Here is a 27,567-nt window from a genome sequence, read left to right as displayed (position 1 = left end):
TTTAGGGTCAGTTGGGAGGCTCAGCTCAGCCTTGGGCCTAAGAACTTCCTAGCCCCAGTGCAGCTGTGAGAAAGGCGAAACAGACAGTACTGAGGGACAAAACATTAATCCTATCTCACACCTGAGGCATGCTCGAGGCACTGTGTGGGTGAGTCCAGCCCTGCCTAGCTGAGCTGAATGCATCCCTTTTGCCCTGTACACATGCCATGCCACACAAAAGCCATGTCACCTGCATGGTGAACTCATGGGGGCAGATGGGATCTGATAGAAAGGCTGGGGCTGTGTGAGAGCAGATCCAGTGTGTTTCAGATCCTTTCTGCAGCCCAAGGTGGGGATACTTCAGCGGTTCCCACTGCTCCCTTGCTCTTCCATCTCATATTCTTTAAGATCCAGATCCATATTGCTGTTATTTTTATTTTTCAGATGATGATTTAGAGCACTTCAAAAGTACATGAGCAGGACAGAGATTGGGTTCATGGGAAAAGTGTGATTCCTTTAACCACCCATTAAAATAAGTCTTTGTTACTCCTCAGATACCAACACTTTCAGAAATCTTGCCTGGAGGCCAAATGTCAAATTTCTGAAGTTCTGAGATACCTAAATGCATCACTTCATTGTCACTCAGCTACTACATAACACTGAAGACTGACAGGCTTCCAATGAGTGGCATTTGCTGAGTCACTTTGGAGCAAAGAAATTAACCTTAAGGAAGGGTTTAGGTGCTAAATTGTAAAGAACACTTTCCAAGGTCACAGCAGAACAGAGGCTCACATCTGCAGCTTGCAAAGAGCAGGTTAATCCCCTAACTACTTATTGTCTTTCTTCACCACAGTAGGCAGGCTGGCGTACATCACGGAAAAATATAAATCTTTTCATGTTCCCTAAGGAAAAAATGCCAGTGCAATGTAGTAAAAACAGGCAAAATTTTCTGTAATGTTTTCATCTTGCATTATAGCCAACAGAATTATTTAAATGGAAAAATTCGTAAGTTCTATTTATAGGACAGCATAAATTTTTATGTAAAGTACATTGATGTCTCTGAAATTATTTAGGCTTTTAGCATAATTTCCCAAGACCTCCATCTGAGAGAAGGCTTTCAGGTTGAGCTCTTACGGCTTGCCCCATTTCCTCCCACTCTGTAGGATTTTTCCAGATGGATTCCAATAATAATGCAAAGGCAACTGTAACCATAAAATTACCATTTATAGCACTAATCTATCACAAATAAAATAAAACATAAGCATACAATGAATTTGTATTATATTACTACACTATGGTGCATGCTCTTCAATAAATCCTGGTAATAACGTTTTCAAAAGTGGAATTTCATTGGAATTGCTTTATATTATGCTGTATAATTACTATTAGAGGCAAGATTCTGTTTTGCAACCAAGGAAGAAATAAAGCTGTCAAAGCATTATTTTAATAGACATTAAGCTTTTGCAGAGTATTGTGGTACCAGTAATAATACAATAAAATATGGACCTTTTAAATTACTATGGCTGAAAATAATTCAAATGTCAAGAGAAAAAAAAGATCTTTTCAAGCTCATGAGTGGTTTCTTTCTCTGTAGCTCTTTACACTTGGTGAATAATAGTCAGATGATGTCCATTCATACTCTGACTTTTTAGAAAGGATGAAAGTGGGAAGCATGGTTATTTATGGACATGAAAAAAAATCTCATACACTGAAAGATGAAAAGATTGAGACTGTTTACCTTGGAGAGCAGATGAATAAGGAATGGTTATGATAAAAGGGTACAAAATCATGGGTAATATGAAAATAGGAAATTGAGAGCTTCTATTCACTATGCTTTGTAGCACAAGGACAGGAAGATTAATGAAACTGAAGGAATGAAAAAAGAAAGACAGCGATGTGAACTGATAAGTTGTTTTTTTTAAGCAACCATAAAATTCATTGTCAAAGGACACTGGGATCAGGAGATTGAGTGGGCTTAAAAGTGAGCTCTAGTCTTATCTGAGTGCGGCCACCTCAGACTTGAAAAAGGATTCTCCTGAACTGAATAAATGAAACCAAATTAAAAACAATGCTATCAGATTACTTTTTCCTGGTTAGACAACCCCTTACTCAGCTTTTCCTTCTGAGCCACTGACATTTCTTATGCTCAGAGATAGCCTGGGATCATATGAAGTATTTCTTTGATCAATTGTGACAATTCTTCTGTTCTCTTCTGTACTCTACATGCTAAAGTCCATATAGTCCAGGGTGGATGGGTTCCTCCTCATCCGCTTTCACCTTCAGCTAGGCTGTGTTTCCCAAGAAGAAAAGTCTGTCATTCCAGCCAGGAATTAGCAGTTTAACTCCTGAGTGAAAGGATTATGACAAATTCCTTTCCCGAATTAATGTGATACCAGTTAAACTGGTAGGCCTGACATTTATAGCAGGTTCACCAGACAAAAAACCTTACAGGTTTGGGAATACTGTGTCTATATTAACAGTATTCACCTAAAGTCATCTGCCCTTTTGCAGATTTCTAAGTAACTCCAGAAGTACAGGTGATGGATGTTTGGCACAGTCAGGCACCTAAATATGAGAATGCAATGAGACACGGACACCAAGTTTATCTGAAAGTCTCAGACATTTGAAAGTCTCAGACATTACATTAAAAACACAGCAAAGATGTTTAACAGAGCCAAATAATGTTGAAAAGTCATGTCAATATTAGATGGTTCAGCTATATGACAAAAACAAGATCCAGCCCTTCCTTCAGCATTTTCTCCAGATCTTTAATTGCAGCTTATCATCATGACCACTTCCATTTACTGTTGAAATTCCCTTTCTCCTTTTCTTTATCTTCCACTCCAAAGTCCTTTAAAATTAACTCTCCACCATCCATTACTCTGACATTTTTGCTAACCACTATTCCATATCCATACACTTTATGCAACCTTGCCCCATGTTAGTTTGCTTCCTTTTTTTGTTTTGCTATATTCCTTTTAAATCTGTAGATCAGAATTATAAATTCCTCCTAACTGCCAAAATCTTTCCCTATCTTCAAATATCCCTTTGAAATCGCTTTTCCTCTTAGCTTACAACTGATTTGTACAATACAGCTATTTGTGATGACACTAATAAAACAATACCCTGCATCCCACATGTCCTCTTGAGGCACTTTAAATGGTTATAAAAACTGATGTGAATGTTATATATAGGGATCACATCATCCGTGGGTGAAGTGCAGCTGCATTAGGATGAAATGTGGCAGTGACATAAAGGAACGCTGCAGCAGTTTATGACAAGAAACAAGAATACTTTATCCAGCTGAAACTACTAGTGGGATTTATGAGTGAGATAAAATTCAAATAATATATATATTGGGAGCTGACAAGGACACCAGGCTCTCCTCCCTTTCGTCTTAGGAAAAATACTCTGATATTGCTAATAGCCAGAAGTGATTAAGAGTTCGATTCCCTTCACATCCTCCCCCCTCCTCAGTAGGATTTATATTCCTTTTCTTGCCTTTTGACAGCACCCATGAGTATTGGCTCTGCAGATTCAGAGGACAGAACACTACCCACCTGTTTTACAGGACCACGCCGCCTCTCCCACCTATTCAGTTAGCCATGCAAAAGCTGCTGGGCTTAGCAGCATGACTTGAGAATTAACAAGGCTTTCAAATATAGCCGTGCATGAACACTGTGTATGCACTGAAAAATCTGTTTGGATAAACTCATGGAAAACACGAGTCTTTAAAGGGTTCTAATATAAAATATTGTATCTTTAATGCGGAAGGAGTATTATCAAATAAGCACAAAAGGGGTAACGGCCTCATCCTTCGGGATCTATTCTAATACTTTCAGTGACTCATAGAGTCACTATAGGCCAGATTCTGAAAACAGACTCTCGGGAGTTTCTGCTTTTGGGTTTCCAAGCTGAGAGATCTTGCCACAAAGAAGGTTAACGGCAAAGTGGTGCCAGTATGTTGAGAGGTGATCCTTCCTCACAATTCAGCACTGATGAGGCCAGATCTGGATTGGCTAAGTTCTGTTTTGAGCTCCCCAGTACAACAGAGACGTATTCTTACTGGAGGGAATTCAGTTAAGCACCACCAAGATGACCAAGGTCCTGGAGCACCTCTCTTGTGAGAGAAAGCTGAGAAAGCCGGGACTGCTCAGCCTGGAGAAGAGGAGGCTCAGAGGGATCTTATCAATGTTCATAAATCCCTGATGGGTGGGTGCAAAGAAGTCAGAGCCAGGCTCTGCTCAGCGGTGTGCCATGCCAGGACCAGAGGCCAAGAGGCTTCCTCAGAACACCAGAGCACTTCTGTGCTGTGCAGGTGACGAAGCACACGCTGCCCAGAGGCTGTGGGATCTTCTCCTTGGAGATCTTCCAAGCAGTCAGAACATTGCCTTGGGCACCCTGCTCTGGGTGTCACTGCTGGAGCAGGGTTGGGGCCAGTGACCTCCAGAGGTCCATTCTCACCTCAGTCATTCTGTGGTTCCGTAAGTACTTCACGAAATGTGTAAAACTAGCCCTGAGCTGATCCATTAGTGAGGAGGACAAAATCTCCACCATCAACATCATATTCCTCCTAGTAAAGAATTTCAGATGAAGACTTTCAAGCCATTCTGCAGCTCTTTTCGTTATGAGGAACACTAGCACCATTGATTTTAGGACCCAGAGATTCATAGGAAGGGTAAGCATAACAGAAAAAAGCAGTGTAGCTAACAGAAAGCACATATGTATCAATTCCAGCTGTACCATTATTAGAAAGTAGCCATATTTGAATACTTGGAATTATTAGCTTTCAGAATTATTTTCTTTGCATGTGAGCTCTTTGCTTAGACTGCTAACACTTTTAACTACGCTAGCAATAAATTCTTTCCTCCATATACAATGCGTGTTTCTGTAGTGCACATAAATCTACAAGGTGCTTTTTTCTGGTGCTCTGCCCTTCAGACCTGGTTTGAATTTGGATGCAACAGATGGACCCCTCTACATGCAATTTTAATCTACCCTATTCTTGCAAGCTTTTGGAAAACGACATCTCTTGCAAGGCTAGGGGGTGTTTGAAGACAGCTTGATTTCTCACAGCATGCAGGATGCCCAAGGTCTATGGAGTGGCTTGATGTTCAGAGGGCTCCCAGGAGCAAGCAGTGCTGCTCTGAGTATCATTTCAGCTCATACGGGCTCTTGTAGCTCCAAATAGAGAACAGAGATTTATTATCTCTGGAAACCATGTTTTTCAAGCTCAGTGTCCTAAACTGGAGGTCAAGTTTCAGAATTAAACATCTTTGCTTAGTTTCTCCACAATACCCAACATGGTTTGCATGTGTGCGGTACTGAAGTTAATTGGCCAAACAGTAATTGGAGCTCCTCAGATGAAAGGCACTATGGAATGCAGAAGAATGCTTCATGTTATAATTCAAGTGAAAACGTAAACAATCACCCAGAAGACAGATGCAGTCACAGCAGACTTTCTCCCTGAATTATGCAAATAAGTAGTACAAAACATAACTCCTTATCATCGTATTAATTTTGGTTTGATTATACCCTTCATGTGCTGTAGATGTTCAAATTACATGCAAGCAATCAGATACACATCAGAGAATCTCTATCCATCTGAGGTGGCCTTCATGCTGTGAATTTATATTAAACACAGAGCACAACTATGAAGCTAACTCCCTTGGAGATAATACTTTGATGTATTAATAAGAAAGACTTCTCAGTTCTTGTTTATTATAAACTATGATTAAAGCCATTTCTTTTGGAATTCTGAGTGAGAAAAGTAATTTGTATCACAAGAAACATTGATAAGGCACAGCACATATGGAAGAGCTGAAATATTCAAGATACTCGAGTCAGAAGTCTTTATATATGGCTTCTGCATGGTGAATGTAATGCAAAGTGTTGGTGTTATCAATATTATCTGCAATTACCAGCTGATGAACACAACAAGTGGCACTGCCTTTAGATCCCACTGTTTCCTTATTAGTTCTTTCCATTAAAAGATTTATTGAGAAAGACAGGCTGTGTATTATTTCTGAACAAAACTAAACTCCTAACAGCAGAATGCCAGTTGTTCACAGTTATGAAGAAGCTGTCATCTCCACACAACCCAAGAACAGGAGAACTGGCATTATCCTGAAAGTACAGCCAAACCTGTACTTACAAACCTAGATTGCTTTTTCTGATTCACAGCTATTCTGTAATGGTTATCACAGAAGTACATCAACTTTATTAACATCTCATCACACCTCAAGACTGTTAGTAAAGAATAATTAAAAAATGAAAGTGAATCTAATTAGTAGACATCTACTTTATTTTTATTTCTGAGATCGTTAAACATCAAACACCTATTTCCATTCAAGATTTTTCTTCAGCTATTTACAACAAGAACATTACAAATGAGAGCTGCCAGGCAGTCTTCTTATCACTGCATGAAATAACTTGAAAAACAGTAAATTAACCTTAAACATAAACAATATTTTCTTTAACTTGACATTCTGAACTTGGAACATCTTCCTATCTGGAATGAAGACTGATCCCATTTTAGTACATGATGTGATGTGATGCATTAAGTCGGCTCCACCATGAACAGGGGTCAGACCAGACAACCTCCTTTGTTCAACAGTTCTACTACTTTTTAAACTTATTTCATGTAATTAGCAAAACATGTGAAGATGCTGCTGTAAACGACATCTTACCCTTTGTTTTGTGTGCTTCAGCATGATCTAGTCCAGAGCCCCTAATTACAGTACTGTATACTGATCTTAATACAATCAGGGGAAAAGCAAAGAAATTAAAGGAAACAATTACTCACTTAGAAAAGAAAATCTTTCAACATTCTGCCTTCAGAAAGACATCCATTTTTACAAAAGTGTCAGGCCAACGTTTCTCCCAAACACAAAAACAGTACTAATTGTGAGAAACTTCTCAGATTAAAGGCTGTGTTTGACAGCAGCAGCAGAGAGATGTTCAGACATCTGGACAGACCGTTTTTGTTACCCACCACATGACAGAAATACTGTTCAATTTTATGGAATCGGTGAAAATCACTTTTGGTATCAACATGGTAAACCAAAAGGGCTGAATTTTAAGGGTATTTATGTTTGCTAACTGGTAGGGAATAGTTCAAGCCTTCAAAGATGTTCAAAGTATCCAGCTCCCATTTGCCTGCCCCAGCACCTCTGCACCATGGATTCTCCTACAGCCGATCCCACCTTTGTGCAGTGACACGGCTGCAGAAATGGGAGGTCAGGACTGCAGTATGTGGCTGCTCTGCACAAAGCTGTGGCACATACATATCTAAACACGCTCAGAAAACACAAAGGCAAGATTACAGAGTAAAATCTTTTACCAGTGTACTGACATGTTCTGGATCTCTGAACTAAAATACTTCCAGGAAATTCTTCACAGATATCATAGTTTTCTTTTGTTTAGCACCTTTGCAATGAAAGCTGTGGTCCGTATAGTTACAGAGCAACGTACAGAAATCATGCTAAAGCAAGTCCTACGTGACAGCTGTACATAAACATGTATTCATTCATACTGGAGGAAAGAAGGAACAGACAACTTGGCTATGTCAATGTAGTTATTATTTTTAGTATTTTGGCTGAAGTCTCTAGTTTCCTTTCCATATATTTTTTTTAAAATAGAAGGCCATTGGGGTTTTATATGTTCCTTCAAGTACAAAAAGACTTTTAATGTAGTGGAAATACAGGTTTTCCATTCTACAGCTCACCAAGGTCTGTTTCCAGCTATTAAAACAATTGTACAAAATAACTGTTCCTATAACACAAAATTTTGCTGTAGCAGAAATAGCACTGGGTATCCACAGTACCGCCATTTCTCATTGCCTTACCAGTGTTACACCACAGAGCAAATGGAAGCCAGACTCACAGGAACCCTGTAATTACTTGACAGTAATCATCGCCAGCAATAATGCAGAATTAGCAAAGAACTAATTAGCACGCCACCCAGGACTACAACGCTCCACACTTTTTCACTGTTATTTTTAGCTACAAGAAGAAAAGACATAAATTGCTCTTTTATCAAATAGCATGAAAGAGCTTATGCGAGCTAGATGCCTGCAGTTACCACTCTATAGAGCTGTAGTCTACTCCTCAGCTCTCTGCCATGCATCGCCCTAGAAGAAGACAGTGGAAAAGACAGAGACCTACCAGTGCCTGCTCTATGATGGTGCAGGAAACAGAGCCTGTAGGGTAGGCAGCAAAAAACGGTAAAGCTACCAAATCCTCAACCTACCATTTTCATGTAAATGTCTCTAGCTGGATAAAAAGAGGGAATATAGAAGGGTTGTCTCTGCAAATGTTAGTGGAATACAGACCCTGGCACTTTTTAACTTGCTTGCTGAATTTCAACAATTTCTTAATCTTCTAATAGCTGAGGGGAAATCAATCAGACAGCCTCTGTTGCCACCTCACGGACTGACACCCTGTGCTCTGGCTGCTCACAGGCCTACATGCCTGCTGTAGGCTGGGATGGTTTGGTCACCAGGCAGTGCTGGTAGTCAGATATTTGGAAAGTAATAACTAATTCCTTACTCAGTCAGACTTTCAATTGGAAACAAGACATGTCACCTAACACACTTCAATTCAAAATGGGAAGAACTGTTCTTCCTTTTCCAGGAAGAACAATCGTGAGTTGATATTCTAAAGTATGCACTACGCTCAGAAGTGTGTCCCAAGTATAAAAGGCCCACAAAGCCACTTTATATGAGATGTCTTTCCTATGTGACTTTGGTGACTGGGGGGCTTGGATAGCAGATAGGAACACTTCCAGAGTCATTAAGGACTTGCTTCAAAACTTCAACTAATCTCTAGATTTACCTATTTCATGGGAGAATCTGGCCACAGACAGACATAAGCAACTTGTTCTTCCAACAGATTTATCCTGCTTGGAATTAGGAGTTATCCTAAGTCATGACCTGATTCCTGAGCATTTAAGGATCACTCCCGCAGAAATCAATGAATACAACTCCATGCCACCGTCTGAGGTCAATTTAGTCCAAGAGAGAAGCTAATGAAGGAAAAATAAACAAAAACCAATCATGATATTTTATAAAAGCCCAGAAGAGTGCTGAAATGCATACCTGAAATATTTCCTCTGAACACTGCAGTGTTGCTGGCACACTGCTGCTTTAGTACTTGGTGCTTATTCAACGTGTGCTACGTGGATGCACCAAGATCTGTGTGCGTATGTTTGCCAAGCAGAATGACAGAAATAACGTGGCTATTTATGAAAAATGAAGTGTTTATGGCTTGCTCGGTGTCAGAATGTTTCATAATCTTCAGCACTTGCAGTGTGTCACTCATAGACTTGCAACATCCTCCCCACAAACAGAAGCTGCTTTGTGCTCACTGCTGAAGGAGCATGTGCTGTGCAAGTGCCATACTGTAGTTTGGCAGTAGCTGCTAGGAGCTAATTTACAATGGATTAAGGAGATGGAAGGCAACGTGCCTCACAGTGTTTAAAGAAGAGATGAGAAATAGCTCCTATTGAAAATCTCAGGGACTGAGGTTTAATTGGTTTGGTGAAATTTCCACTCGGTTTTTGGGAATGAAGTTTCTAAGCAGCAGCAACTGACCTTCTCTAGAGGGACTGTGTGAGGACAGTTCCCCTCTTCGGGTGTCACCTCTAGGCACACAACAGGGCTGTGCCAGCTGACAGCTCCCACCTGGCATCAGCTCCTTCCCTGTTCCAAATGGGCTCCATGACGAGCAGGATCCCAGTGCTGCTCTAGCACCATGTCCCTTGAGATCAGGAGAATGAATAGATGTGCCTAAGGTGTGAGCCATTTTTGGTTCTTCAGTGCTACATTTATGTGATATACACATAAATACAAAGACAGAAAATTGGGTGTGTTCATTTTGAAGAAGTACTTTATTTTCTAAGTCAAGCATTTTTCTAGCCTTGACCTTGCTCTGCACTTTTAAGAATCTGACATTTTTTGATGGTTTATTTCACTTTCAGATTTTGGCAGGGCCTAGCCTCAGATATGCCAGAAGTATGATAAGTCATTCTCCAGACAGAAACAGAAGCAGAAAGCAGGCGGTTCCCTACAAAAGATCAAGTCTCCTATGGATTTTACTGTAAAAACACCTGGCTCAATTTTCAAGAGAAGAAGCCTAAATCTGACAACAAAATCTCAGCAAAATGGAAGCTAAAGATTTTAAATAACCATCTTAAGAGCCTTTTTATTGGTTTGAACCACTGGCTAAAACTGAACAAATGATAAAGGTATTTTCATTTAGTAGATAGGCTGTATATTCAGTTTGCTCTGTACTGGTAGCTAGGAATACTGGACCCATGGTTAGTGATTCTCTGATTCTGTTATTCCATGGTAGTCTGCGTCTACTCTGTAATCCTTGAAAAGCTCACTTATTACTAAGTAATCACACTGCTGAACTGAAAATTACAGTTCCTTATTTTCTGGTTCATCTTCAAAGGCGAGCAATAACCCAAGCAAACCAGCCACTAGTTTACCTGCACTGGAGAATGTGCAGGAAGGCAACGCTGCCAAAAGGTGAAAATTCATGCTATGATATTCCATTAGCTGACTCCGATTTTGGGAGCAGAGTTAGGGCTTTCGTTGATCTTTCTTCAACAAAAGCAAAGCCAGTTGCTAAGAGGGTCTTTGTAGCCTCAAAACAGTTTACAAAGCTACTATTTGTTTAACGCATTTCAAACTCCATTCATTGTTTACCAATCTGGGCCTTCCTAATCAGCAGCAGAAAAAAAGTGAATGCTTATGACCTGCAAGCTTGAATTCTGTTGGAACACTTTTTTTTTTTTTTTTTTTTTTTTTCCAGAAAACGTGGTGAGCACTTTCAGGGAGTGCTAGATTTTCAACGTCTCTCATGATGTTTTGCATTCTTCTAAATGAACAGGAAAAATCTCATCTGGCTCTCATGTGAATTCTTAGCAGACTTCAGAAAGGAAATTCCAACCAGAAGTGTATCCCTTGCATCTAAAATCTATGTGATAATGATACTGTATGGTTGTTTCAAGGCAAGAGCAGCCAGGAGAACCAGCGCACAAGCTGGACCAGCAGTAGACCCCCCTGTTCTACATGTTAAGGGTCTCGGCAGACCACGCTTTAGCAGGATAGGTCAGAAGCTCACCACTAAGTACACACTTAAGTATCTAGTTGTCTTGCCTTCATAGCAGCCATTTTGTCATGCATGTAGAGTACTTGTATACATACATAAGGATTTCTGGATATAAAGGCTAGGAATCACCTCATCTATAAGCAATTGTACTGGAACTGTTCATCCCAGACACTCTTGAGGACTGTGGAGAGTAAGAGTCACTTCCATGAAAATATTCATCCTATCTCAAAATTAATGTAAAAGAGGTAAAATGCCTTGTGCCCAGAAAGTACTCCTTCTGCACAGACTACACTGACAACTTGTGTAGAACAGGCATATAAAGTTGGAGACATTTCCAATGATATGAAATAACTTCTTTGAGACATATGCTGCTAATATACTGTGTGATTTAAGTTTAGTAACTTCTCCTATTTGCACCTGATTTTCCTCATTTGCAGTGATGGAGTAAATGATGTGTATCCGACTTTGTAAAGGGATTTGAGACTTATGTAGGAACATTCTTCTGTAGATGCTCAGTGTTTACCACAAATAGCATGTTTTTCCCATACAAAGCATGTCATTGAATTAAAGTTAATTGACCTCAGAATTCACTAATCTCAAACACAAGCAAGGAAGTAAGTACTTGAGTTGTTCGCTCCATCTGTATCTTATTCACCTCCTGATTCCCACAGGATATACCTAAATCTCACTCAACAGAATTGAACTACTCTTATCAAGATCTGGTTTTCTTTTAATATTTTAAGCATACAAACAACTGCAAGCACTTAAACTTTTTAGAACGTGTCAGAAAAATCCTTTTCTTTCTCTGAAAATGCAGGTTGTCTCTGGCCAACATTAGCTCACACACAGGACGAGAAGTTTTTTCTAAGCTATTGCCATTTTAAGGGCAGATCTTCCCAGACCTGTCAGAGAGGCAAACACCCCTTCTTCTCATTCCCAAAGAACTCTGTTCCTACCCTTTAGCCTACCAAGTTCATTGGCTGCTCAGCGCACAGTGCAAACTGATGTGCAAATGCGATGCTGGCAAAGCCCCGCCAGAGCATTTACATGATCGATGTGGGCATAGCAGATCTGATTTGTAGACACATAACCCAGCACCTTCCTCACTCTAGTCGTTTCCTAAAATGTTTTTGTTTACCTTCTTCCCTTACCTTCTTTTTCAGTTTAGAAATTGTTGAAGGAAACTTTTAATAGCAATTGGCCTGTGCCATTGCTGGCATGCGGCACCATGCTGCTACGCAAATAAACAAGGAACACGATGTAACACCACAGCAGCAGATTTAACTAAGATCCAATTGTGCCTGATGCCATCTGGATGTGGGGAGAATGTTCCCTTCAATGAAAAATCATATACAGAAAAACAAGCTCACCCTTCACAAATATGCACCATAACATAGGACAATACACCAGCTTTGACTTATGACTTCATCAGTAAGAAATTGTCCTAGGAAGGGCATTGCAACAAGCAAACACTCTCTATTACAGTGTTTCTTCCACACAGACATGAATTTGGGGTATCTTTCAGAGCTAGTACTAAGCCACCGTTTGCTAGGAAGTCGTAACTTGCCCTGCATTACTTGTCTAATAAATTACCTCCGGCTGAACTGCCAGCAATTGGACTGGGGGAGGCTACTGGCTCTTGATTTACATTATGAGATTGTCAGCACCTAAAACAAATAGTTCATATTTAAAGGCACAATTTATGTATTGAACTGTCTCAGCCCTTTTTACTGTGTTAATCAAAGCAGAAACTTAGTGATAGCCTGAGTAAATGCTTCAACATGCAATACAGTCACCTAAAAAACTAATGACAAGTTCTTTTTCCCAAAGACTTAAGGACAAACACACTTCCAAAACCAGGACTACTAAAGAGGAAATGATTCAGGGAAAATACTGTTATTAGGAGACAATGACCACATATTTAACCAGGAATGACTGAAGCAGACTGCGTATCCTAAGGATTTAATGAACAGCTTGGAGCAGCTGATGGCCTGAGGCATAGCCTCAGGTAATTAAACCTCAAATGGTTATTAATCCCCAGGAAATGCTTTCTGTCAAGGTCATTAATGCTATTATACAGTGAAAATTGAGGGTGCATGGAGAAATTAGCATGCAGTCTGTTTGCAGGACAAATGCTCTCAATAAGCAGAGGCAGGCCATCGCCAGGAGGATGCTGCCATGTCCATGAGCCACCTGACTCAACTAAACTTTCGTTGCATTGTCTGTACCATTTCTTGGCTATGTTACTTTTTTTGCCAAGTGTCACTGCAGGAATTTCATCATGCACCAAGTAGTTAAATTAGCAGCTCAGCATAACTCCAAGGGCTCAAACAAGCTGAAGTCCCTTCTGCTGAGTAGATACCAAAGCATATGTTTTGGAGTTGGAGTCTTACCCTACTAATTGCCTCTAAAAATAGGAAATCTGATTTAACAGACATGTAGGCTGTCAGCCATAGCAGGTGGCAAAGGGCAGCATGTACAGGGATCCCAGCCTAGGGTCTTGTCTCTGGACTCCTACTCTGTTTTGGGCGCTTCCTGAGTGATGGCTCTACTCGCTCCTCTTACCTTCACATCAAGAATAGCAATTGGATCCCAGGACTTTTTATAAGTAGGCAGTTATTTCTATAGCACATTTATGTAACTATAATGGTCAAGATTGGAATTGAGCCATTCCTTCCAGATTCTGCTGCTGGTTTATGATTAGAGGATATAGTTAGATTACAGTTAGTATTAAACTAAGACAAGGGAGCTTTAGGTTAGATATTAGGAGGACATTTTTCACAGAGGGTGGTGACGCACTGGAACAGGTTGCCCAAGGAGGCTGTGGATGCCCCATCCCTGGAGGCATTCAAGGCCAGGCTGGATGTGGCTCTGGGCAGCCTGGTCTGCTGGTTGGCGACCCTGCACATAGCAGGGGGTTCAAACTAGTTGATCACTGTGGTCCTTTTCAATCCAGGCCATTCTACGATTCTATGATCTCTGTACATCAGCTTTTCCTACATTAAAAACCATACTTGCCACAACAAATATGATGAACTTTGAATTAGATCTATTTACATAGGACCTGGAGAGCTTTGGTTTCAAAACTATTATATTGTAATGATCAGCGACTGATTTTTAAGACAAGAGCACAGATTGCAATTGTCTAAATCTTTCTTCTGCTCTGAAGAAAGCAGAGGAAACAGCAAATTGTTACACAGGAGGATCATTTTGATTACATCCTTGAGGATGATTTAGCATCCCAATTATGCAGCTCTCCAAATTAAGAGGAGAAATCTTTCTTTATTAAAGAGACTGAGGAGATTTAGACTGCAGCAGTATATTATACTAAATAAAAAGAAAGAAATGAACGACATCATGGTATTTTTAATTCTTCTGACAAGTCTGCACTAAATGATTAACACTTAAATATGCATTGCCATTATTATATGCCGTAACATTCACTGCCATTAATGAATGCCACCATTACTGCAGGGAACTTACATAAATTTCTTTCAATTAAATGTCTCTACATCGGTGTTGGCAACACATCCATCCACCTATGAGGATTCTGAAGGCAAATTCACTGTCATTTTTCTGTCTGACTGGTTTCCTAAGAGATACACATTCAATGAAACTGTCAAATTGTTGGAGTGCAGAACAGTACTTTTCCAATAGTACTAAGAAAAAGAACCCAAACAATTATGTACGACTACACAGCTTTTGCTTGTATTTGGGTATTTCATTTTGTGAAGAACATAATATATATATTTAGGCACTGGTATCCTAAAAAAAAAAAAAAAAAAATTGTTATTCTTTTAAAATACAAATATAGTTGAATATTTCTAGCATAAAACTTCTACTTAATTTCTATGTTAGTCATCATTCCAAATACCTGAAGAGGAACTGCACGCATGCCACAGCAAAGAAAATTTTATTTGGCAGTACTGGGATATATATGGCTATGAAGTTATAAATCAGATAAAATAAGTATTTGGACACTGAATTATTTCTGGATTGGAAAATTCCACTACTGCTGCATTGGTAAAGCAGTCTGTTCCTGTAACCTAGATCCCAATCAAGAGATACATTTAAGGTCTTATTCTGAAGAAGAAAAAATGAATTCCAGCTGCTGCTTTAAGGAGTGCAACTGCACAGCTCAGGGCTGTCTTGAGTAAGACTGCTTTTCCGTTCAGGATTTTCCATGGATTTGCAAGTGGAATGGAAATCACTGTACCTCAACATTTCTAACATCCATTGGCTTGCATGCGTTGCTGGACTGTGCCATAAAGCACGTGCTGTACTATTGAAACAAGAAACAGATTTGAAAAAATGCACATCCTTCATCTCTCCTGTATATTGGACACAATAAACAATTCCTTAATGCTGGGCTCTTCTCTTTCTTTCATTGCCATAAGAGTACCTTCTCTTTTTGACTCCCCAGCTGTTATTTTATTGCTGTCATTCCCACACCTATCCTGCTAGCGATGAGAACACTTCATTGACTGTCTTACTTCATTCCTCCATTTGCTCTCATCAGTGGGTGTAGGAAAATGCTGAATATGACAACCACATCTCCTGCAGTGGATGTTATGCAAACACACAGTGAGGAATAAGCTGATAATACCACCATCTGACTCATGTACTTTGGAGTGATAGTAACAGTAGCCACATCGTGCAAAATGATCACTTAAAAAAAAAAATGGATTAGAGCTTTTCTTCTCTCATAAATGACCACACTCATTTTTTTATCTTGAAAAGACTTCCTCCAAGAAAGTGAAATTAACCGTAGAAAATGAGGTCAAAGAGAAGGCGAAATTTCATCTAATCCATCCTCTGCTGAAACCAACAGGACTAATATTTCCCCTTCCTCAGAGGAATGTGGGATTCAGGACAACTCTGAAAGATATATATTCCCAGATACACCTGACCAAACAGGTTGCTTTGGTCTCAGACCAGCTAGGTGGCAAATTTACTACTCTGCGCAGTTTTCATGACACAGTTTCAGCTCTGTCCTCTGTTGGAGACTTTAACGTAAGTACTGTTCACCTGCCATGGCTGGAATGTGCTGCTTACTTTTCCACTTTTTGCATTTAACTACCTCTGGGTCACCACATCAGTAGCTATTCAGCAAAAACTCAGTAAACTTCTCATCTTTTTTTCTGCAAACATTATATTCCTCTTGCACTGGCACAGTAACACCATTTACATTCCCGCTTAGAGAAATGGAGACATGGCTGGTATCTTCAAGTTAGCTAACCCCCAACTTCCAAAGAGCACTGAACCATGCCTCTCTCCAAACAATCCCAAATTTCTCTGGATGAGAGATCTGCACAACTGAGTATCTGAAGGTTGAGGATTTGACTGGAGGAAAGGAAAAATGAAAAAAAAATAAATGAAAAGCTAAGAATAATTATGTGTTTCAGTGAAACACAAAAAAGAAAAATGGTGACTCCTCAAACAATGCTTATTTATCAGTTTCCTGTAGGGGTAACTGTGTAGCTACAGTGACTGTGAGTAACTACTTTTTTGCCAAGCATCATTCTCACTACTAACAACTCAAAGATTGCTATTTAGTGTGGATGAAAATATCAGAACTCATAACCCTAAAAATATCTGAATGCAAAGCTTTATGAACAGTTCATAGTAGTGACACCTGTTCTTCTCTGCTTCTGCAGGGAAATGCTCAGTCAAAAGTACGCTTCCTTGTATTTAGCTGTTCAAAAATATGGACAAGATCTGAAGAACTAAATCTCCCTTTCTACATATAACTAAGTCTCTACAGTTAGCTGGTGTCTTTGCAATGCTCTGTGTATATAGAATCGCAGAGAAGTATTAATTAGTACTACTTGTACTACTTACATCATATCACTGTTTTTCTTCAACCTAAGAGCCTAAGCACTAACACTCCCCATGACCTCTTGAAGCATCAATGCAGAGATCACAAACTTCCCTACCTTCTCCTTTTTTTTCCCCTATTTCCTGTCCTTTAAAATATATCCAGTCTGAATTTCACGGCTTAGGTAAGAGCACACACACAAAAACAACATTCTTCTCTCTTCCAAAGCACGCAGGTTTTAAAGCAATACATCAAGCATCAACTCACACATGTTGAGTGTGCACAATTACTGAAGGCAGCACCTGCACCACCAATCTGAGCCCTATCTGCTTCCTCACTTAATGCCTGTTGACTCTATTTTATGCTTTCGATTGGAATCAGTCTCAGGATTCACCCTATGTTCAGTGAACGGAATCCAATTACATTTTGCAGGACATGGCATTAAAAAAAATTCAAGAATGTCCACTAACACCGTTTTCCTTTTTTTTTTTTTTTTTTTTTCAATAGGGAAGTTGACATTTTGACCAGCAAGGAGAGAAACACAGATACAAAAGGAAATATTTTAAAAGTCAGCCTTAGGAAAATATGTTATTCGAGTGTCTGACAAGGGGATCAAGTACAACTGCTCTGCTTAATTTTTAATTACATCTGGCAACTGGCTTCAGAAGTCTCCAGGACTTTATGGTGCCCTGAAATGTAAAGGGCAAAACGTTCTCCTCCATTATTTCAGAAGACAGTGGTGCACTAGCACCTGGAGTAAGTGCAAAGGCCCTTCCAACATGGTCTTCAACAGCTGTGTGCTAAAGGAGCTGCTTAAAACACAGCAGCTGGCAGTGAGACCAATAGTACCAGCTTCCCCTTGCTGTGAGGATACCATACCCTGAAAGCAAACCTGGCTTTCGAGGCATGAAAAACTGAGAAGGGATGGCAGAGCAAATGGGTCCTGAGGAATGTTCTGATGAAAGACGATCCTTACCTTCCTTAACTGAAATATAATGCATACTTTACTGTTTTTGTTTGTTTTTACCTTGGAATTACCTAGCAATTTATCTCTATTTCATCCCTAACTATATACAATGTAGGATGTTTAGACGTCTGCAAACAGTCCCAACAAAAATCATCTTCTGTTGGACACAACTGTAATAGCTGCCAAGAATTAAAAGCAGAGGACTGGGCAGCTTGACTCCAGGCTATGAGATATCCAGCGTACTGCTGTGCATATCAGGGATGCATGCTTTCACAGTGCAGGGATTTCTCGTTACAGACAACTTATTTAATATGATAGGGTACAACAATTTATTCAATATGCCAGGGTAAATCTAGGAAAAAACATTAGTTACAATCTCCATGTTTTTCCTAAAATCCTACATCCATCACAGCAAGAATCTCTTTCTAAGAAACATTCTCCAAACTGAATTCTTACTTCTGAAATTATCTTCCTAATACCATCACTACCTCCTCTTACTGCCACTCTTCTCTCAGATGGTAAATTCAACTATCTATGCCACACAAGCTTACAGGAGTGGACTGCACTAATCTTACAAGCACTTCTCCATGTCTCCAGTTTGGATACTTGAACTAAAAGTGAGACTAGTTAACTAGTGAGAGTAAATAATTAATCTCCAAGTAGAATATGCTACCTTGAGACCATCAAGTCTCTTTGTCTCTTTAATCACTGCCTAAAGATGACACATTGATTCAAATAGGCAAACGTACACCTGCAATCAAATAAAAAAGGCACTCAGAGAGAATTCTAGAAAGGCCCTTTATAAAGACAAAAGGGCTAAGGGGAAGAGACATCAAAAGTATTCACATTTGTGCTTATATTGAATATGCCTAATCTTTGGTTCAAGATACTTTCTGGTTTAGGCCACTAGTTTTTAAAATCTCCTGTTAGGTTACGAGAGAGACTATTTCCTAAAAGTACTCCTTTATGACTTGATGGAAACATAGTGTTTTCATTTATTTTTAACACATATGCTGAAGTCCCCACTGACCTGTACTTCTTTATGTGTCAACATTCTGCCACTTTGCAATCTATTACATTCTTATCAATGCTCAGAGAAGTTAAATTTTCAAAATGAGAGTTTAACTTCTATCAATTTTTGGAAAGAATAACCTTGGCACTACTTGTTTAATACTGAGCTCCTCCATTTAGGGGTACCATTCTTTGTCAGCCTGGGAGATGAGCATCGAAAGGCTTTCAGATTAATGCTCAGGGTCTTTGGGTAGTGATGTTTTTAGAGTGCTCTGCTCTTCTCAGAGATTAACATTGTGGGCCAGCCTTTTCAAGTAGAGATTTATTCCTTTAATTGCACCTGAACACCGAATACTGGGTGAACTGGGGAAATGGATTCCATCAGGCTGAAGCCAGTTTTTGACCACTAACTCTCCTAGCTCCCGTTTTCAGATGTGGCACTAGCACAAGACAATCCTAAGCCAAGCAGACACTGAAAATCAATCAAATCAATAGATCATGATGGATTACCACAGGCTGAGAGATGATTATGCAGACTCAGACAAACAGAGAAATGATTATGCAGAATTAGACAGACAAAACATACCAGAACAGCTTTAGGAGAAAGAGGTTAGAGATCTGAAAGTAAAGGGTAAATTCTAAGTTATTCACACATTTGCGGGTTCCAATTGCTAAACATTTTGGGGCCAGTTGAATATTTCATTTTTGTGACTTCTACTGAACAATTTGTATCAATTCATTTTCAAGATTAAAATCAGTTTTCAAGAGTGGCTAGCATCTCTGGATGCCCTTCATGAATCAGGAGCTGAACTGATCCTGCTGTTGAAGAGCAACTCCAAGCCAATGGAAAAAAATTCTTCTCATTCATAGCAATTCCTTACTTACATTTTTTTAAATATGAAAAATAAGCCATACATTTGTGGTATGTTTTTGTGGTATCTTTAAAACTGGGGATGGAGAGATGCAAAAGGAGATCTCAACACTTTCTTCTTCCCTTTATAAACATTTTAATATTGTTAGAGATGTAAAAGCAAGTTCATTTATCTTTTAAATATTATTTAATAAAAGTTAGGTATATAGCCAGTAATACTTCTAAAGGTGCCAAAGCAGAAAATGATAAAAATAACTGCCACTTTATAGGAGCAATGCAGTTATATAACGTTAGCTGTTTGTAGACTGTACAGTTAGTTACTAAGCTTGATAAACTCACCAAATTCATCACAGGCTATTCATTTGCTGGGCTGAAATACATTTGAAATGAATTGACGGGGTGGGTCCCATATTTTCCTTATGATGAGTTTCTCAACAATTCTTCACTATAATAACCTGAAAGTTTTCACGGCAAACCTACAATTGTGCTCCCTTTCTGTCTCCATAGTATGTATCACACAGTTTCATGCACTGATTTCCACATAATGCTTTTAATTTCTACTTTCTTACATTAAGGGCTCTGGATTCAGTGAGGTGTGGAGAAGGAATCCAAATCCACAGGGAACCAGGCTGCATTGATGCCGATGCTCAGAAAGCAATTCATTTAGCTCTGTCTTGGGAATAAAGGTCAACTACTACTCATCACTGGGCAGTGGGCTCATCCAGCTTTTGGCAGCTCTGCAATGACTCACAGAAGGAAAACATCACTAGTGAATTCCTCAGCAATGTTGCAGGAGTGACTGCATAAGGCGGGACATTGTCCTCGTGGCTCCTTCCCCCTCTATCTGTCCCCCTCAAGAAACTCTAAGAGAAGATGCCAAGGGGCTGTTACAAGGAGCAGGAACTCTGCAGCATTCCACTTTCCTGCATTATATACTCTCCTAAATCCAAGGAAGTTCCTAAGAGAGTTGCAAGGCAGAGCCCTGGGGCACCATATTTCCCAGATGTATTAAACTCAGGCACAAATCTCTCTAGAAGAGACAAACAAAAATGAAGAAGTAGTCACGCCCATAGAAAATCATTGAGCAGCCAGCTCCATATACCATATCATATATACTATACCATAAATACACACCAAGTTTAACTGCATTGGAGACTCATGCAGGTTCCACAAACCATGTCATAAGCAAATGCTGTCACAGACCATCATCTACCAATACTAGTCAAAAACAAGCAATGCATCTACCAGAACAAAGCTTTTATTCTGCCCCTTCTTTTTCTTTTTTCTTATTTGTTTTTCTGTGATGTGAAGAGAGAAATACACACTATCATTGCTATTACTTATATTTCGTTACAAACCTCAGCCCAAACCCAAGCCTTAGAGAAGTCAGTGCTGCTCAGACATTCAGTGACAAACAGACTGGTGCCTTACAGAATTTACAGTCTTCACAGACAGACACAACATGAAAGAATAAGAAATAAAAGCACGGAGACTTACGAATGGTCATCCTGAGAAGGCAGGAACTAAGTTCCTCTGTCTTAAATGTGGAAGATGTGAGCTCAGTCTACTCAAGAACAGAGCCCAGGACCTCCTCCCTGCAGGCTGAGTGCTCCAATTCTTCAGCTGTTATGCAAGAGGAAGATAAGTCACATCCATCTTCAAATGACTAAATGGATCCCAACTGCATGGAGACGCCAGCATTTATTTCCTATTGTTCCTCTATATTCCCAATGGAAGAGGTATTTACTTATTCGAGGCACACTGATTCATCCTCGAGTGGGTGGATGGACATAAGGAATGGGTCTCCCTCTGTAGGTCTTCAGCAAACAAATACCTCTCTCCCTGGATTGCATTTAAGCAGCTATGTCAAGTAGTTCAGATCATCTCTTTAACACCATGTACCTAAGTACTTGAATTAAATGGATCGGGTTCTCCACAAGATACAATGCCTCTCTAGCAAATGCCAGTGTTTCTGGATTTTTCAGATAAATACCGTGGTATTGCTAATTGTAGTGGGCCTGACTTTCATCTGGAATAAATTAGTGTTATTGCTGCCAAAGATTGGCCCAGAAAATTCATGTAAAACTGCAGGATCCCTGCAAGAAAATGAGGCTCTGTGTTAGGTGGAGCCTTGTTGCTAGGAAGGTCTGTTGTTGAACATTTTTATCCGAAAGATTAAAAACATGATTTGACATTATGGTCTCTTAGTGCGGTAAACAGCTTTCAAAACCACAGTCTAGTAATAGCGCTTTTGTCCCTGCTTGCCATCAGTGGCAGACTCTCTTCCCTTTCTTTTTCTCAAAGTTATCCACAAAAACAAGACAGAATAGAACCAGAAACCAAGAGTTTTTTCAAAGGTAGAACGTAATTCAATCTGTAAGACATAGAACAGAAGAGCATGGGTTTTCTCTGGCTGCAGACCTCTTTCAATTTAACCAAAGATAAATATTTGGATAGTAACCAACGGGATATTTAATTGTCGGGAACTATTATATTTAAAGAAAGTGCTAGAGATTTTCAGACTTGTTTTCCTACGTGCGTTGACAACCCATTCCCATCATTTACACTCTGTGTGTCATATACGATACAGTCACTGGTATAATTTGTAAATTGTTAATATTAGGGTTGTAGGAATGGCTACACTTTCAGCTCCACATTAAAAAGACAGCTTTTACATCAACAACTGGCTAAACTTCCATTACTTTCTCATCCACTACTTGTACTTCTCCTCCCCCTTTTTCTCATTCTTCCCAGTTCTCTCCCTGTTGCTCCTTTGTCTGATTCCATCTGGGAACCCTGGCTGCTCTCTGCTGCTGTGCTAATTATGAACCACAAAACAAATAAACATGGGGGGAAAAGGGCAAAGCCCAACGTAAGAGGATATTTGATATAACTAACGATGTAGACGTCTCAGACTGCGCACATAATCAGGCAACAGCTCCATCTGAACTTGAACACAGTATCCCTATTTCTTCCCTCTTCCCTACTGCTGGTGGCACTCACTTGTACCCCTTCTACATGAAGATGAAAGGTCTTCAGGTCAGAATCGCAACTTTGCATAAGTATGTTCGGCAATCACAGCAATAGGACTTGTGTTGGGACAAAGGGTTCTTGAAACGCTACTGTCATTAGCAAGAAACAAACTATTCAACCTGAAAAACCTAAAACCGATTAGAATAGTGCAAGTTTCTGGCTTTTCAGGAGCTATTCTCAGTACCACTTCAGATTTACTACGATCAGAAGCTAACTTACAAACTTTCAATTTCTCTGCCTATCTAGATGTAAAATAATCCCATTACAATAATTCGTTCATAGAGATTCCATTAAGTATTACTAATGGGAATTTGAAATCTCTGGATGAAATGCACAAATAAGTGGATTTATACGGATAGAATCTCCAATTTCTTCATCAGTGAGGCTACAAGTAAGATTCTAATTCAAAATACATGGTAAAAGAATTTTAATAAGAAATACACATATCAGCAGATGATACATAATTTAACAATTTTCTTTATAGAAGTATATCAGACAACTTTGTTGGATTTTGTGTACAGCCACAGAAATGCCTCCAGAAAGATCCAAAGAATATTTCTCTTATCAGAAGAATAGTTTTATTCAGAGAATAAGAAGAATTAAGCACTTCTCCCAAAGAAAATGAATTTGTAGGATGATGTAGCTAGAAACAAACTATATACATTCTATTAATCAATAAAATACAGTTGTCAAGGGAACGCTGACATCAGAAAGTGAAATACAAAGGTCCGTCTTACATAAACACATACACATACCAATATGTTATGTGAACTTTTGCAATCTTGCAGTGACTTCAAGGAAAAATATGTTTTCACAAACTAGCACATATTTTCCCAGGCTTGATAAATTCTTGTGTAAGAGCTTTTATGAGATTTTAGACAAGTTGTATTTTGTTTGGTAGCCTTTGTTCTTGTTCTTTTCTTACTGGAAACAAGAAATGTAGGGAAAAAATTGCTTTCAATGAAAATTAATCCTCTCAACTAAAGTGACTTAAAACAATGAAAACTGGAAAGGAAAAAAACTCTACCAGCACGTTAGAATATCAGTCCTGAGCACTGTCAATATTAAAAAGCCTGAATTTGAAGATTCTATATGTATTCCGTTGTGTAGACCTCAAAGGGCAAATTCTTAGTATGAGGACTGTAAATTAAGAAGGGATTCTTTTTGCACAAGACTTACAATTCTTTTTCTATCGATGTTTAACCTGGAGGCTTAACTCTGCTGCCTCATTCAATAACCGTTATAATCCTACTGGGCTGAGCAGAATTCATCACAGAGCTATGAGAGAGAGAGAAGCTATGGAAGATGACTACTGGTGACACCATCCAGCCCCTTCTAATCTCTGATTATATATTTAATGTGAATTGTTCAGGAACTTATTTCAAACCTACCTACCAGAGCCTCTTAGTACAAATGTAGGTTTTGGGTATACAGGCAGCTTCTTCCATTCTACCTAAACAAAGTCCACAATTTCAAGCAATGTTCACAACTTTTTGTCCTTGGATGCAAAAATCATTGACAACAGTCATTACTCTTCCTCGTGGCTCCCCACATTACTGCATGTTTCACCCATCTATATGCTCAGCCATGTGGAGCTGGCAGATACTTTCCTTGCTTTGATGCCATCAAAGGCAGGGTAGAAGAATTAAGACAGAGCTATAGCTGTCTACTGAATTCAGACTTGAACCTCAGGTGAACTATATAAAAGTAATAAAAATAAATAATATAAACCACGAGGGCATTTGACTGCTGTCTTAGAAGTCTGCCCAAGTGCTTGTTATCAGCACTGAGCTTCGCAGACTCCATTTGCTGAATAACAATTTTTAAACAGAATTTTAAAATGAACTAGTTTAGTTTATCACCTAAAGTCACTGAAAAACTGCAGCGAAGATATCTTAGTGAGATGTGAGACAGACTCTTAATCTCCAGTTTGGTCAAAAAATGAAGTTAATTCATTATGCAGTTGCCTGAAATGCTCTTATAATGCCAAACTTGTGGTGTTTTCAGAAAGAACTGGGAATACGGGATGGCATTTTCAGGTATGTATAAGTAATTACAGTCCAAACAAAACAGTGTCTTCATTCCTCACTGAGTTAAGTGATGAAAAGGCTGACTATTATGTGTGATTACCTCTTCTATTACTTTGGATGTATAAATTAGACGTGTTTTTACAGGTCTATGGAGATTCAATGTACAAAGCACAAAATATTAATATACATCTATATTTTGAATTCACTGCTTCAGAAACACAAGAGAGGTCCACACTGTTGTGCCTGCATATCCCAATGGCTCTTGGTCACCTGTAGACATGACCCTATGAACCAAATCAGGATGACAGGGCTGCCTAAATAAGTCACTGGCCACTGGTGGAAGGATGCACCTCTGTTATGAAAAAATATCTCCTGGACAATTTGCTATATCCCTCATCTCCAACAAGAGATGGCCATTTTCCCGCCCTATGTATTTCTGCTGGGACACAGGAGAGAGAGAGGGAAGAAAGAGCACTGTGTTCTGCTAGAGGAAACAAGCAGAGCTGCTTTATGGGGTCCTCAGCATCCAACAGCAGTAGGAAGCCATGAGGACAGTGTCTACTGGAGAAACTGGGGTACCCCATGAAGCTATAGCAAAGTCTGGAGGTCTGCAAGTAAGTAACCTCACTGCAGCTTTGAATGACAGTTACTTCTGTTTTAACCTTGATGTATAAGATCACTGAAGTCCCCTCAGTAAATCCTTTCCTTTTGTGCAAAATGTGCACAGATTCAATAGAAGCTTTTACGTGACACAGTATGATTATACTTTACAGAGTCTACTTACTTTCAAAGGCATCAATAAATCACCAAACCAGAGGTAATTAAGGAACAAAACAATGCTAAGGATTTGATTTAAATACACAAACCCCAGAACATTTAGGCCTCAACCTCAGCCCATCCTGTCTGTCCCTCCATGCAAAAACGTTCTTCAAACAGCGACTGATCTTAGATCATCTGGATGTATTCATGGATGGAAACGGAGTTTAATGTAGGCTCCCCTGCCTTTTATCTGATTAAATAAGAATCCTATTATTATTTTAACTTTGCAATCACTTAATTAAAGCAATGTCCTAGCCAAAAACAATTGTCTGGGTGGCCTGACTATTATACCACCATGTTTTTCATGAGGTGACCTTTCTGCTGAGTTCAAGAAACCAAGCTTGATCACTAGATTTGGGTGGGAGTTTTGCTTTGTGAGGATTATGAGTACATTACAAGGAAATCCTACTTGATTTATGCATATTTTTTCACTGAAGGTACAAAAAAGTAGCCATCAACTTAATGCCACTTAATGCTGAAGGCTTTCAAGCATCACATGAAGCCATCATTTTTATGGGAGAGCAAAAATTTGTGATTCTAGGTTAGAGTTATATATGAATAAGTAAATCATTTATGCATCACCTCCAGTTGGCTCACTCTGCAACTTCATGTGGTACATAGCAGCCTTCCTGTTGCCATATGTCCTGCACAGACATTCAGTGAAGTGTTTTATAATGTTCCATAGCCTGCAGAGCTCCCTTTAAAAAAATATATAAATCTGACTTCTTTTTTTTTTTTTTAAACAATACATTGGCTTCATCTGATAAGAAAACAAGAGACAGCTGTGGATCTACAACCTGCCCTGTGCTTGTCATATACTACTCTGCGAAGAACAAAGGATGAAATTTACCAAAAAGAAAGATAGAGTGCAATGACAGTGTAAGCAATCTACTCCGGAAGGCACCTTTGCAGCAGCCACATGAAGGATGCTTTTAGGCAAGGAAAAGACTTAATGAGCTGACTAACCAAAGTGCAAAGACCATGGGAGCAGATGTGTCTGGGCCTAAACACATACTGTGACTCAGAGCTCTACAAACCTTTGCGGAAGAGGAACAACACAAAGGCAAGCAGACCCCAAACTCACTCTAAAATACTTGGCAAATGCAGTCCTAATAGATGAGAAAACAAGTTTGCATGTGCTTTTTTTCCCTCCTGCCAAATGCATGATTGAAGTAAGCAAGATATAAGTTCACATCAGATGCAGCTTCTCTAGAACAGGAAAGTGAATAGATAAAATGAAACATCTTAGTTAATGAGCTTAGAGAGAGAAGAGGTATCTAATAGGGTTCTATTAACAGTATACCACATGCTTACACTGGATCTGTTTTCTAGCACTACTTCACTGAAGAGTCTTGTCTTCATTCACCTCTTGAATAAGGTGCTCTCCCTCGGGGACTCCATGTTAATGGCAGTTCTGAAGAAGTCACAGGAACACCAGATTTGCCCTGTCATAGGGCAGCTTATGGGCACACCAAAAAGAAAAGGATTGGTAGCTTCACCCCAAACTCATGCTATCAATAACCACTCAACAACTGACTCCCCCTGATGAGATCTATCAAAACCAGGAAAGAATCAAATGCATTTGATCAAGACCAAAAATGGCTAGCCCACTGGGAGGCTTCTAATAAAAAGATGTTCTGTAAGAGAATAACCAAAATGTGTCCTGGGCAACCAAAGTCATTCCATGATTCTATGATCATAGAATCTCAGAATTGCCCTCATTGAGTCCAACCACAACCTAGCCATCCTACCCTAACTCTAACAACCGTCCACTAAATCATGTCCCTGAGCACCACAAATGGTTTTTAAACACATCCAGGGATGGTGACTCAACCACCTTCCTGGGCAGCCTATGCCAGTGCTGAACAACCCTTTCTGTAAAAAAGTTTTTCCTGATATCCAACCTAAACTTCCACTGAAAA

The 27,567-nt window shown here is 39.4% G+C and overlaps 1 protein-coding gene across 3 annotated transcripts in view; it reads right to left on the bottom strand.

Moving 5' to 3' along the window:
* Positions 1-27,567, bottom strand: part of STARD13 (StAR related lipid transfer domain containing 13) — a 299,408-nt gene that overhangs the window by 44,542 nt on the left and 227,299 nt on the right. The gene's annotated exons all lie outside the window — the stretch shown is intronic.

The sequence above is a fragment of the Centrocercus urophasianus genome, unplaced genomic scaffold (genome assembly GCF_019232065.1).
Source record: "Centrocercus urophasianus isolate 14NV4802_14NV808 unplaced genomic scaffold, USGS_Curo_1.0 seq_9, whole genome shotgun sequence".
NCBI lineage: Eukaryota > Metazoa > Chordata > Aves > Galliformes > Phasianidae > Centrocercus > Centrocercus urophasianus.
This window is presented reverse-complemented; position numbering and strand designations above follow the sequence as displayed.